Here is a 13,136-nt window from a genome sequence, read left to right on the forward strand (position 1 = left end):
AGCCTGTCTGGGGAGGTGCTAGCACCTCCCAAGGCAGGAAACCTATTATCCAGGCCTCCCCTGCTGGAGGCCAGACTCGTTTCTGTGGCAGCAGCATCCATTTTGGGATGCTGAGGCTCAGTTTAACTTTAACCGGGTAAAGCAGTAACCAACACGTCTTCTCCCTCTAGAAGGGTGGAATGCTACCCCCGCCGTCAGAATTGGCGGGGGGGGGGGTAGTATTCCAAAGCATTTGACACCTTACATGACATGTATTGATAAAGCCAAACCAAAGCTAGCTTTTAACTGTGAGGATTATAATGCACTTAAGAGTATATGGTATGGCTATATCATAGAACAGCTATAAGGACATGGTTCCGAAAGCTGCAGAGGGGCTCAGCTCATGCTAGGGCACCCTCTCACATAAAACCAAGCACTCTGCCTCCAGGATTGTTAAGCCCTGCTATGGGAGAGACTTTTAGGTATATATGTGTCTATATATAAAGGTAGATATAGGTATACTATATCTAAGCAAGGGGTGATTACACCACCTTGCCCAAGCTGAGTGATCAGCCTGTGGTGTCAGTTTGGATGGCCAGCCAGGGGTGGCATAATACATGCTGCAGCCCCTGGTAGGCCTTGGATGCACCTATGCCCTGGGTACCTATGGTACACTATACAGGGGCTCACAAAGGTGACCCAATACCCAATCAGGTATGTACCTAAAGTACATTGTATCAATGTAGAGAGCGAACAGCAGGGCTGTGGGTCTGATTAGCAGGCTCACAGCCACACTAAAGTCAAAAAACCAGAAAATCACAGCAAAAAGTGGGGGTGACCATAGGAAGCAGACCCTACTCTCCTACATTATGTTCACGCGATAGAGCGGCATCCGCATGGTGGTATGTGCACATGGTCTCTGATGTGATGTGCGGGGGGGGGGGGGGGGGGTGGCTCGGAGGGTATTTGTAATTTTGCCGGAATGTTGCAGGTTAGCCCACTGTACAGAAGGCGCGATGATGGTATGGGGTCTGGCCGTTTGCGTGTTCCTGTGGGCTCTGTCCTGCCGGGCCCAGTTCCCACAGCCCTGCGCCTCCTCCGAGGCTCTATCCAGCTACTCAGCAAGGAGTGCTGTCCGATGTGGAACGGGGATGGCTCTCCCTGCAGCCAGCTCTCTGGCCGTGGCAGCTGCTAGGCCGTGGAGGTGTCCCAGGCCCCCAACGGACCCCCAGTTTCAGTTTTTGGGTGTGGATGTCCGGGAGGATTGACCCATCGTCTTCTACAAACAGACCTGCCGCTGCGTGCCGCCCTTCAGCGGCTTCCAGTGCGGGGAGTGCCCCTTTGGGCGCTGGGGCCCGGACTACGCGGAGTCACGCATGCAGGTGCTCAAGAGCTCAGCGCCACCGAAGCGCCTACCTGAACCGCGCCAAAAACACCACCAGCGCAGACTACGTGATCTCCACTGGGACCTACGAGCAGATGGACAATGGGTCCCGGCCGATCTTCGCCGATAGCAGAGTCTACGACCTCTTTGTCTGGATTCAATACTACGCGTCCCGGGACTCATGGGTGCTGGTGGAGGGCAAGGAGGAGACTGTGGTGTGAAGAAACATTGACTTTGCACACAAAGCGCCCACCTTTTTGCCATGGCACCGGTTCGATCTGCTCTTTTGGGAACGCGAACTCCAGAAGGTGACGGGAGACGAGAACTTTACCATCCCCTACTGGGACTGGAGGGATGCCCAGGACTGAGAGGTCTGCAGCGACCAGCTGATGGGGGAACGGCACCCCACAATAGCCGGCCTGCTAAATCCGGCTTCCTTCTCCTCCTGGCAGGTAAGAACTGAAGTCAAACGTGTTCTTTATGGCTATATTGGTACTACTTCCTGCATTGTAGGAATCCCCATGTCTGGATGTGCTGTCCCTGCAGTTAGATGTGGGATTTTGCAATTAATGCCTTGCCTGCTATAATCCCCCTTACAACTGTCCAAATAAAACTGCACGTCCCAACATGCAAAGTGTTGTTCGAGCAAATGCTAGGTCTCTTACTCCATACACTCATCTAAAGTATGGTCCTCATTTGCCATGCCATCTCTTACTCCATACAGCTGGCTATAGACTGGTCCTCAGTCACTATACTGTTTGTTAGTCCATGCAGCTGTCTACCGAACGGCCCTCGATTGCCATACTGTTTTGTGTGCCCTATTTATACCATTGTCTTCATCATGGTCATCCATCGCCATAGTGTTTTGTGCTCCATTCATCTACCGGCAGTGTGCTCCTCTATAGCAGTATCATGCCTGCTGCCTCTAGTGTTGTCCTCAATTGCGATACTGTCCCTTTTTCTATAGAGCTCTATTTATCACAATCCATTATCTCAGCATGGTTCCTCATTCTTTAAAGTAGCTTTAAGCGTGACCCTTGGTTCCTTTTCAATTGCATTTACATTGATGCTCTCTCGCCCTGTCTTTCGGCCTGCCTCTCACTTCACCTCTTACCCATTACCTCAGATCAGAAATTGGATAGTTTCATGGTTGTTCCTTGAAGGTGAGTCCCCTAAGTCCTTGGGGGAATATGTAAGTTTGCTCCTGTACCTACAGGTACGTCTGGGCTCTGGTACACCTGAAGATATAGTAATTTCTGCTCTCCATTCCGTTTGTAACCTGGGTCATGTTGTGTAGTTTACTGTATTCGTAGTAGGTGGAGTGCCGCAGTTGCTTGACTCCTGGTGCGATAGACATCTGAGAAGGATGTGACGTAGGCAGAGGGTATTCAGGTCTACACGTTTCCAGTCTGGAGGCCTCTTATTTGTTATACTCTGGGTTTTTGGGCAGTTTGTTTGCCTTCTCTTAATACTTGCAAGGGATTTTACTTGGAAAAACAAATAACAGATAGCAGATTTACAACTTATTATCTATATTTATCTGTTCCAACCCAATTGGTATCTGATCAGCTTGAATTTTTAGTCTATCAATTAGACCAAGAAACATTTAAATAAAATGGAAGCAACACGGGAGATCTTTTTTATCCAAAATATCTCTTTTATATATATTTCGAGCAAGAATTCATAGGGTACATTTTAACAGTGAAAACTGATCATAATGCTTTCAATTGAACAGGAAATTTAGAAATTGTTCCTACAATTCATTTGAACAAAGAGTCCAAACCAGTGCATACAAAAACAAATTACTTATTTTTCTTAAAGTAAAGGTCACTTGTGTAGTGAATAGCAGATGAAATAATGGACTCAGCAGTCGACGTTGCGGTCTTTTTGTTGTATATCTCCTTAAGACCTTCCTCAGGACAAAAAGTATGCGCATATAGCTGTGACCCCTTTTATTCAAATCTATCCTGTGTTGACTTTAGGCTCAATATAGTCTTAATAGACTCTTAGCAGTAGTCTTGATAATCTGAGTGATCTGTATCTCATAGGTAAGTTGACGCTCAAAGTGTTCTTTTATCACGAGCAGTCGTTTATTTTAATCCTTTTAATTTATTGACCTTGTTTTCAATGGCCAATTTGCAGAAATTAATTGCCTGCACCAAAGTGGAGACGCTGAGATCTTCCGGGTAGGAACGCACGAGTCTGGCAGAGTCACGTGAGAGCCGGATCATTCCCTTTTAACCTATTGATGGATTTGTTTTTATTAGGTACTGGGACACCCAGAACCATTTTATGCTTAAAATATGCAAATCTACAAATATATCAGGAGACCTCCAGGTGCACGTTACCACATGGTTCGAGTTTCTGGAGGAGATGATGACATGGAAGACCACTCCTCCAATCCCTCCAACCTGAACATGAAGGGCTCTGAAACACATCTTTTTGTTAGGCCCAAACCAAATTCAATTATCATTTGTCAAACTGGGATCTCCCCCTAAGACATTGGGTATTCCTACTACATACCCCCAAATAGACTCAGTAATTTGGCTCCATTTAAAATGATGAAGTAAGCTGTGATGTCCATATTTGGCGAGTGGTTCAGGCCACGTTCTTTCATCCTTGTCTTCTAAGACGGGAGCCTTCACAGGCCAACATCATTTTGTGTTGAGAACTATGCAAAAGATCTATTTGGAGGCTGTCTGAACATCAGTGAGTAGGCATGGGTAAAACACTACAACTCTTATCTTTGACTGTGAAACATGACCATGTCTACTACTTTCACTGGCATCTTGTGATGATGAGAAGTATCTTTAAGATGTTAGGTTGACATTTAACTATCTACATGGATGATCACCAATAAACTACAGACTAGAATTCCATTGGACTACCTAAAATTGAATACTCGCTTCTTCAGGTCTTGAAGTTCAAAAAGTGCAGAGGAGCTGTCAAACATTCCGCTTTTTAGCTTAAAGATTATGAAACATTCTTTCTCAGGAAAGTAGATGGATCCCTAATCTTTTATCCTTTCATCGAGGAGTTAGGACTGTTCGTTCTCAGGAATAGTCAACTTCTCCTGTAACTTGACTCACTCCGCCAGCTCTTTGTCAGCTTTCTTCTTTTACCGAGAGAGAATTTAATTTGCAGTGATGTCTTATAAATACATATAGTGGGATATGTTGTGGTATGATATTGAATGGTGAGGTGTGTTGTCTGATCTAGCATGTGTATGATCCGATAATGTGCTGGTGCACTGCATGCAAGAAAGTGGCGTGGCATAATGCGATTGTAAGACAATGTGTTGTGGTGGTGGTGGTGTTGTCGTTTTTGTGGTATGATTTTAAAAACTATAGACTGATGTGGTGGATGTGTTATATGGGTGTGTCTGTGTCATAATGTGCTGAAATGTTTTTTCTTTCCCCTAGTGTGCTAAGATGTGACATCTGGTGTGATATTTTATCTTGATGGGGTTTCTTAAGTTGTGGCAGAGTATTTTGTTGTGTGGTGTACTGTAATAAGGTGTGTGAAATGGCCTTTTTTGGAGTAAAATGGTGCCGTGTAATTGTCATCTTTAATAAAGCACTCTGCCATCAGAATGGACGTCCACGATTAGTGCACATATGCTATCTATCAGAAAAAATAAGGTTGTGATGATTTCATAAACGAGAATGGCAGTGCATTGTGCCTTAACTTTTTAGGTAATACCTCTGATTGGGTGCGTACCTGAATGGTGGCACAGCTGACTGCCTAGAACATTGTGATGTTAGCTACACCTCAAGGATGCTTGTTGCTGAGTGGTTGTACATCTGTAGGGGTGATGGAAGAGAAGTAGGGATGATTCACAGGTCTTTTAAAGACCTTTAGCTTGTTAATGAGGCTTTGATGGTTGTCACCCCTTCTTAAGGCCCCTGCAGCTCCACTCTGCCTTTTGCTTGAAGAATCAGCCCCCCGACATTTTTTCGTAGGCCCACCCCCTCCCCCCCCACAAAATGAGACTCTATGTGCGCCTCTGTGTCCAGGCCTTTGGACGTCACGCACTTGAGACTACCTCCATAGCGTGGGGGCCCCGTCAGGGGCCTGCTCTTGCAAGTAAAGCTACTTCTTAGAGGACTGGATGCACAACTTAAGTCTTTCTCTAGTTCCCATAGTCCTGTGTCTGATATCTGTCTCTTTGGCGCTGGTGCACAGCCTGTCAGTCCATGTCTCAGTAAATTCCAACTACAGCCTGGGTTTGGCAGCAGGGCACTGCTACATTCTCCATTTTATAGAGGGCACTTTTACCCCAAAAAAGGTTTTATAAAAAGCAGTATTTTAAACACTGCTGTTTGCGGTGGCAAATATCGAACGGCAAGCCGATGGTGGTTAACTATGACATAAAGCGAGTTTAATATCTAGTAAGGATGACGTAGCCATGCCTGACACCAAGGAAGCTCGGGAACCACTGAACGTAACTGGCGCACAGTAGTTTACATCACAGATGGGCACACCAGAAATGAACAGAACACCGATAGTCAGTCAGTCAAAACCACTTTATTCGATTAATTAAAATCATAAAAGTATACTAAAACATGTTAAGATCATATTAAAAACAGTATAAAAAATCAAATTAATACAATACAATTAATTCATGATTCCCTTTCCAGACAAACCCCACAATTGATTATTCATATACAAAATACAATTTTAAAAAGGATGTTTTACAGTATTAAAAGTCCAATCTTAGTCTCCTAATTCTTACAGCAGCTGTCAAAAAACTAGCAATACAATACATAATGACAGGGGTTTCCAACATTAACAAAAATAGCAGTGCAGGTTTATATTGAGAAAAACTCATCTCTTTCAGCAAAGGTTTGATATATCGCTTACGGGGTTCCGAAAACCAAGTGCAAAAAAATAAAAAATGCGCAGTGTCCTGAATAGACCTGTCATCACATTTACATGGGGTAGAATCCTCTAACTTACACCAGGTTTTCATGTCCCATAAGACTGTATGAATTTGATTGAAACGGAATTTTGTCAGTAACCATCTACGGAAAAAGTTTGTTACCACTGACAAATAAGGCGCCATCTCAGGAGTAGTAGTTATCATTACATGACTCCTCACTGAGTGTTTGCCCAGTTCCTTCGCCTCTCGCTCCACGTTACAGTGCTTAATGAAATTGATCTTCACCCATACTAGATCTTCTTTACATAGGGATTCCGGTCTTTCAAAAATCTCAGGTCGTCCTAGCATTGCAGCCACATTCTCTACATATGACAACCACTGGATATCCTTTACATGATCTAGTTTCATACAGTCTTTAATGATTTTATGATTCAAACTAAGGTTCTGGTTTAACCAGAGTTTTATCCATAACCTGATGGGTTCTAATTTTAATATATCAGTAATAAATCCCACCCCTAATTCAAGATGTAGGGGATAGGTCGCTGTTTGATGGGGCAGACCGAGCAATGAACGTAGGAATTTATTTTCTTCCACTTGGATGCAATCTGTTTTTGTGTATCCCCAGATTGCTGCCCCATATCGTGCTATAGAAACTGATTTGGCTTTATAACTGGCCAAAATAGCCTCTGTAGGTTTCCCCCCCCCCCCCCCAAGTCTTTTTGCGAACCTCAGAACTGCGGAAGCAGAACTTCTAACCGCATTTACCTTGGAAGTTAGCTGCGGAACCCAGGTTCCCCTTTGATCAAACACTACACCTAAGTAGGTGAAAACCTTTACACTGGAGATAGCTTCACTGCCACAAAAAACAATTTTTCTTTGCTTTTAGGACAACCCACTGACATTGTATGCGATTTGGCACTATTAATGACTAAGTCCAGATTGGACATAAAAGATCCGAAAGAATCAAGGAGTTTTTGTAGGGCAATCGGGGTCCTGGCCATCAGCACCGCATCGTCGGCATAGAGGAGCACCGGAATTGGCCTCCCCCCCCCATGCACGGTGTGTCCTGCGTTACGGCTGTTAAGTTGTCCTCCAACGAATTCACGTACAACGTGAACAACATTGGGGCCAAAATACAGCCCTGACGTACCCCTCGTCGGGACCTAAAGTTTGCTGTACACTTCCCATCGGTAGTCATCCTAATGGAGGCATTTAGATCTTTGTGCAGCTCCGCCAGGTAGTATACCAAAGAGGAATCAAGGCCCATTGTCAGGAGCATAGTCCACAGCTTTGATCTATTGACTAGATCAAAAGCTGTGGATAGGTCCATAAAGCCTAGGAATATAGATCCCCTTTTAGCCTTCGTATACTTTGATATTATCAAGTGGAGGTTAAGGCATTGGTCCTCTGTGCTCCTCCCCGCTCTGAAGCCATATTGTACATCCGTCAGGATATTATTCCTGGTAGCCCAAGATGTTATTCTGGCTAGTACAACTTTTCCTAAGATCTTAACAGAGGAGTCCAATAATGATATGGGCCTATAGCATCTTGGATCTCCCCTCTGGCCTTTTTTAAACACAGGGATTATGGTAGCTCTGGACCAAGATTTTGGGAATCCCACAACAGTTGAGGCATTAAAAACTTTTGTTAAAATATCTGCCCAATAAAACGAGTTTGCCTTAAACATATTTATTTTATTTTATTTATTTTATTTTATATTCTTCTATAGCGCAAGACTAGACCCCCGGAGGGGTATCTCCGCGCTTTGCCAGTGAGAATAGCCTTGGGTGGTAGAGAAGAGTTGTATGGTGCGTTATGAGAGAGGGGGGTCAGTTACTGGGGAAATAAGTGTGTTTTTAGGACCTTACGAAAGGTCAGATGGTTGGTCAATGATCTCATCTCAAGGGGTAGGGAGTTCCAAAGCTTTGGTCCAAGATAAGCCAGGGCTCGCCCTCCTTGTCTGGCCCTTTTTATTCTAGGCACCTGCAGAAGCTGCTGGCTACCGGAGCGCAGGGTTCGCCCAGGGGCGTATGGCAGGAAGATGTTGGTCAGATATTTAGGGCCTTTGCCTATCACACTTTTGTGGATTGTGCATAAGGTCTTGAAGTGCACTCGCTTCCTCACTGGTAGCCAATGGAGTTTAGTCAGCAGTGGGAGGGAGGGAGTCCTGGGGGGGACGTTGAGGACAATCCTTGCTGCCGTGTTCTGGATTACCTGCAGTTTTTTTAGCTGCCCTTCATTTGCTCCCAAAAGAAGGCCATTGCAGTAATCCACTCTGCTGATAACTAATGCCTGCACTAGTGTTTTTCTATGGCAGTCTGGCAGGTAGGGAAACACTCTCCTTAGCATTCCGATGGCTCGGAAGCAGGTGCTCGCCACCTGGTTTACGTGGTCCTTGTAGGTAAGTGTTTGGTCTAATAACACTCCTAGGTTTTTCACTGTGTTTTTGGGACTGGGAACTGGACCTAATTCCAGGGGCCACCAATCCGGTGTCCAGTGTGTTACTGCTTGTCCAAACAGCATGACCTCCGTTTTTCCTATGTTGCATTGGAGACAGTTTGCTGACATCCAAACAGATATTGCTCTCATTCCCTCTGCGAAAGATTTTTTTATCGCAGGTGTCAGTTCTTTAAAGGGAAAGAGGAGTTGGGTGTCGTCAGCGTATGACACTGGTGTAAACCCAAATGTTCTTGCTAGGTTGGCTAGGGGGGCCACGTACACGTTGAAAAGTGTACGTGGAAAATATCCGAAGGAACTCCATCGGGTCCAGGTGCCGTTTGCCCTGCGCTACTCTCGATTGCTTCAATGACTTCAATTATATTAAAAATAACTGGCGCTATAGGAAATTCTGAAGCAGGAAGCTCGAAGGGCTCATGCTCCATATTGCTTCCGTAAATTTTTTCAAAATGGTTAAGCCAGTCATCTTCAGGAATATTAAGTTCCAGATCCAGGTTTTGATCACGTGCAAATAGTGGGGTATTTATTATTGACCAGAACTTAGAGCTATTTTTTAAGGTAGCTTTATCCATGAGCTCCACCCAGGCTTCCCTTTTTAGATCATGTTTACGTGCTTGGGTTGCCCTGGAATAATCCTTTCTCAGCTGCCGCACTAAGGCTATGTCCCTTGGGCAGGTATTAAGTGATTTTTTTAGGCGGTTGTGAGCTTTACTACAGGTAGAGTCAAACCAACCTATTGCCGGTCTATTGATCCCTCCCTGACCTTTACATATTAAATTCAGGGATACTGTATGGCAGATGCCTTCAAATGAGGATAAAACCTCCTCTCCTTTTGAAAGGGGATTAACACAGATGTTCAATTGTTCTGCGGCCTCAGTGGTTATGGTGAGAAAAAAATCATCTGGTACTACCTGTCCCCACTTAATCCTCCTTCCCTGGTCTTTGGTCTTAATTGGTAAAACAGCCTGAGATGTATCAGTAGAATTCATAAGGGAGAAGCCATTAACTAGCTCCATCCCCACGGGGTTATGGTCACTCGCTGGCATCGGTACAGCGTTATAAGAAATCACGAATTTAAGAAGACCTAACGATAAAAATATATAATCAATTATTGAATCACAGTCCCTTCCAGTATACGTAGGTACCCTAGAATTTTTGTCAAAAAATTCTGCCTCATATAAATCATTGGTCGCCAATAGATTTTCCATAACCACCCCCTTCTGACTATGTTCAAAATGCGGGGGGGAAATACTGTCAGGGGCATCTGAATCGATTAGGTCACAATTTGCACATAAATGTACATTAAAATCGCCCAACAATATAAAATGGCAATAAGTGGTTTGCTTTTCTTTATATGTAATTAAAAAGTCAGTTAGCCACACTAAATGTTCATATACAGGGTAGCCATTCGGTGAATTATAGCAATTCACAAAGAGTACTTTGTTGCCGTCAACCAGAGTTACCTCTAAGACTAGACAGTTATGAGAGTCACAATCAACTTTTATAATTATACCCTTTACATTCACCGAAACCAGCATCGACAGGCCCCCTCTATTCCTTCCTGCAGGAGATGGTAATGCCGGGACAAAGAATGAAATAAATCCATCCAACCAAAAGTCACAGTCCATGTCCCAGGTCTCCTGCATAGCAACAATATCATACGATTTTACAAAGTTCAGCCAGACGGGATCTTCTCTCTTGGACCGTAAGCCGGCAATATTCCAGCTTAATAGTCTGATCTTATCCCTTTTATCAGGGGTACTCCGCTCCGGTTTACATCCATTGCTAACTGAAGAAGGTACAGGAGCCATAGGAGCCATAGGGGCTTGGTCCACTACAGCAACATCTTCCAGACCCTCTCCAGCCCCCGTCAATCGCACAGCTCGAGACCCGACAAGGCGTCAAATCTATTGTGCGTTCTGATGTTAGGTCCAAACCTAAAGAGGTTCTCCCTCCCTGGAGCCTGGCTAGGAATAGCGGATAGAAGGCCAAAAGGTGTTATGGGGCTTCTACCTAAGATAGGGGTGGGAGGTCCTGTATGGTAACTATAGAAATATCCCAGAGGGCGCACACTGATACTGCTACTATCGGTGGCCATCGAGGCTGCCCTTAATAGAACTGTGGCCACAAGCTGGGGGAATCTAAAATTTACCACCACGCAATCACCGCTGCAGGTTTTGCGTGTGGGGCCAATCCAATTTACCCTCCTAACTGTAATTATTTCTCCTGCAAAATTTGTAGGGAAACCACATTTTGAGTTCAGCCAAGATACAACTTTATATTTTAGGGAGTCATGTGACTCCTCAAGTGGCTCAACCAAAGATGAGTTTTGTGGGGGCACGTTTACTAATGCAATTACATAAGAGGCACAACCAGGGGGAAGATCAATAAAATTACTTCTCCTAATAGGGGTAGCAATTGGCTTTGTGACCGGCCCAGGTTTAGGGTGTACTCCTGTGCTGATGGGTGGGGGTGGGGGTAGAACAGAAGAACCGGGAGATTCTTGGGTAGCACTAGAGGATTGACGTAAGGCGTGTACATTTTTATCAATCCTGGCTATCCCGATCCTGCCATTCTCCAAAGAGTCTGTATTAGGTGTTGGTAGAGAGGGGTGAACTTTTTCTATGTCAGCTAACTGCTTCTCTAACAGGCCACCTAATCTTTTGACCTCTGCAGTAACGGTTTCCAGCTGGGATACTAGTGGTTTGAGGGATTCCGCTAGTTTCAGCTCAAATTTGGCTTCCATAGTTTTAAATAACAGGCCCAATTGGCCTGGACTCAAAATTATGTTATCCTCACTCTTATTCTCCGCCATAAGAGTTAGATCCGGGCGGGGATTGCTATCAAACTGAAGGATTTCTGCCTTTCTTTTCAATGTATGCCTTCCCGCCTTCTTTCCTTGCTGCTTCCTACAGGTTCTAACTGGCCTAGTATGGATTTGGACAGGAGCTGGCTCATCCTCCTCATCCTCCTCATCCTCATCCTCCTCATCCTCCTCATCCTCCACATTTGACTTGTCAAGTACTTCTATATCCGGGGTCTGGTGGTTCAGTGCCTCTACTGCAATGATTGCCTCTGGGTCAATGTCTATAAAGGTGACAGAATCCGGTAGAACCTCTGATGGTAAAGGGCTCTCCTTGCCTTAGTCTTGATCTTGATCAGAGGAATTACCTCTACCCAAGGAGGCCCTTCTGTCATTATTGATCTTGTTGACCATTTTTACAAGAAAATTGTCAATAGAACCCGCCCCCACAATAGCCTTGTCTTTCATGGGCCCCGGCATGTGTACTGGATCAAGAGTTTAGTGTATGCTAACCAGTTCAGAGCTTACAATGGTGGGGTCAGATCGATAGCACAACAGTTCACGAGAGACCTTCTACTTTGACACTCTCTTTACCTTATGGTTGCATAACGGGTCACCGAGTGAGTTGAGCAGAGTCTCTGGCCCTGCCCTGCCGCCTCCTGCCCCGGATGGCCACAGACGGCCCCGCCCTGCCGCCTCCTGCCCCGGATGGCCACAGACGGCCCCGCCCTTGTCCCGGGCTTCTCCCTGGCGCCTCCCGCGCGCGACTCGAGAGGGCGCGTCGGCTTTTCAAGCGCCTCCGTGCGCTAGCCTCGCGTCACGGGCGCCCCTAAGGCTGCTGGGGAATGTAGTTTTACGGGAGGCAGTCACCCGGCGCTCCCCTTCAGCAAACAAACAGCCGTTTCCCTCACGGCACCGCCCGATGGCGTCCTTAACACCGGCACTGGTCTCGCTCCCCCAGGGGCTCCTGGGCGCGTCGGCTTTTCAAGCGCCTCCGTGCGCTAGCCTCGCGTCACGGGCGCCCCTAAGGCTGCTGGGGAATGTAGTTTCACGGGAGGCAGTCTCCCGGCGCTCCCCTTCAGCAAACAAACAGACGTTTCCCTCACGGCACCGCCCGATGGCGTCCTTAACACCGGCACTGGCACTGGTCTCGCTCCACCGATTGAAAGAGCAAGATTGCAACAAAAAAATGGAGCTGCTCATCATGTAAAGCACTCCAGTACCTTCGGGTGGAGTTTGCGCTATAAAAAATTGCCACACAATTTTTTTTATTTTTTTTAACGTAAAATAGCAAGGAAATAAAACCTGCAGAGCATTCTCAAATGTCAAAGTAGCATATCTAACTAGATATTTGGTGTCGTTTTATATAGTGTGATCTCGCCCCAAGGGCACTAGAGTGATTTACACGTGTGCCTATTACATACAAGATAAAGTTTAGTTTCATTGTATGCCTTTAAAGATTAAGTGAGTTGCCCAGAATCACAGGATGTTGAGCCACGCTGGCATTCTGTCGCGTCTGGGAGGCCCAAGCAAAGGCACACTCCCTCCACGGAACCCTAAGCCACTGGGGACGAGGTGACGATACCTGGCCCCCAGCAAGGCCCTGCATACTTCTTCCTCACCCACCCACT

At 45.7% G+C, this 13,136-nt stretch overlaps 1 protein-coding gene and 1 pseudogene across 11 annotated transcripts in view; both read left to right on the forward strand.

The window, feature by feature from the left end:
* The window catches only part of EPB41L2 (erythrocyte membrane protein band 4.1 like 2), a 1,174,544-nt gene that overhangs the window by 58,483 nt on the left and 1,102,925 nt on the right, over nucleotides 1–13,136 (forward strand). The gene's annotated exons all lie outside the window — the stretch shown is intronic.
* LOC144762634 (tyrosinase-like) overlaps nucleotides 996–13,136 on the forward strand; it is a 39,412-nt pseudogene continuing 27,271 nt past the window's right edge.

This window comes from Lissotriton helveticus, chromosome 6, assembly GCF_964261635.1.
Source record: "Lissotriton helveticus chromosome 6, aLisHel1.1, whole genome shotgun sequence".
NCBI classification, from domain to species: Eukaryota; Metazoa; Chordata; class Amphibia; order Caudata; family Salamandridae; genus Lissotriton; species Lissotriton helveticus.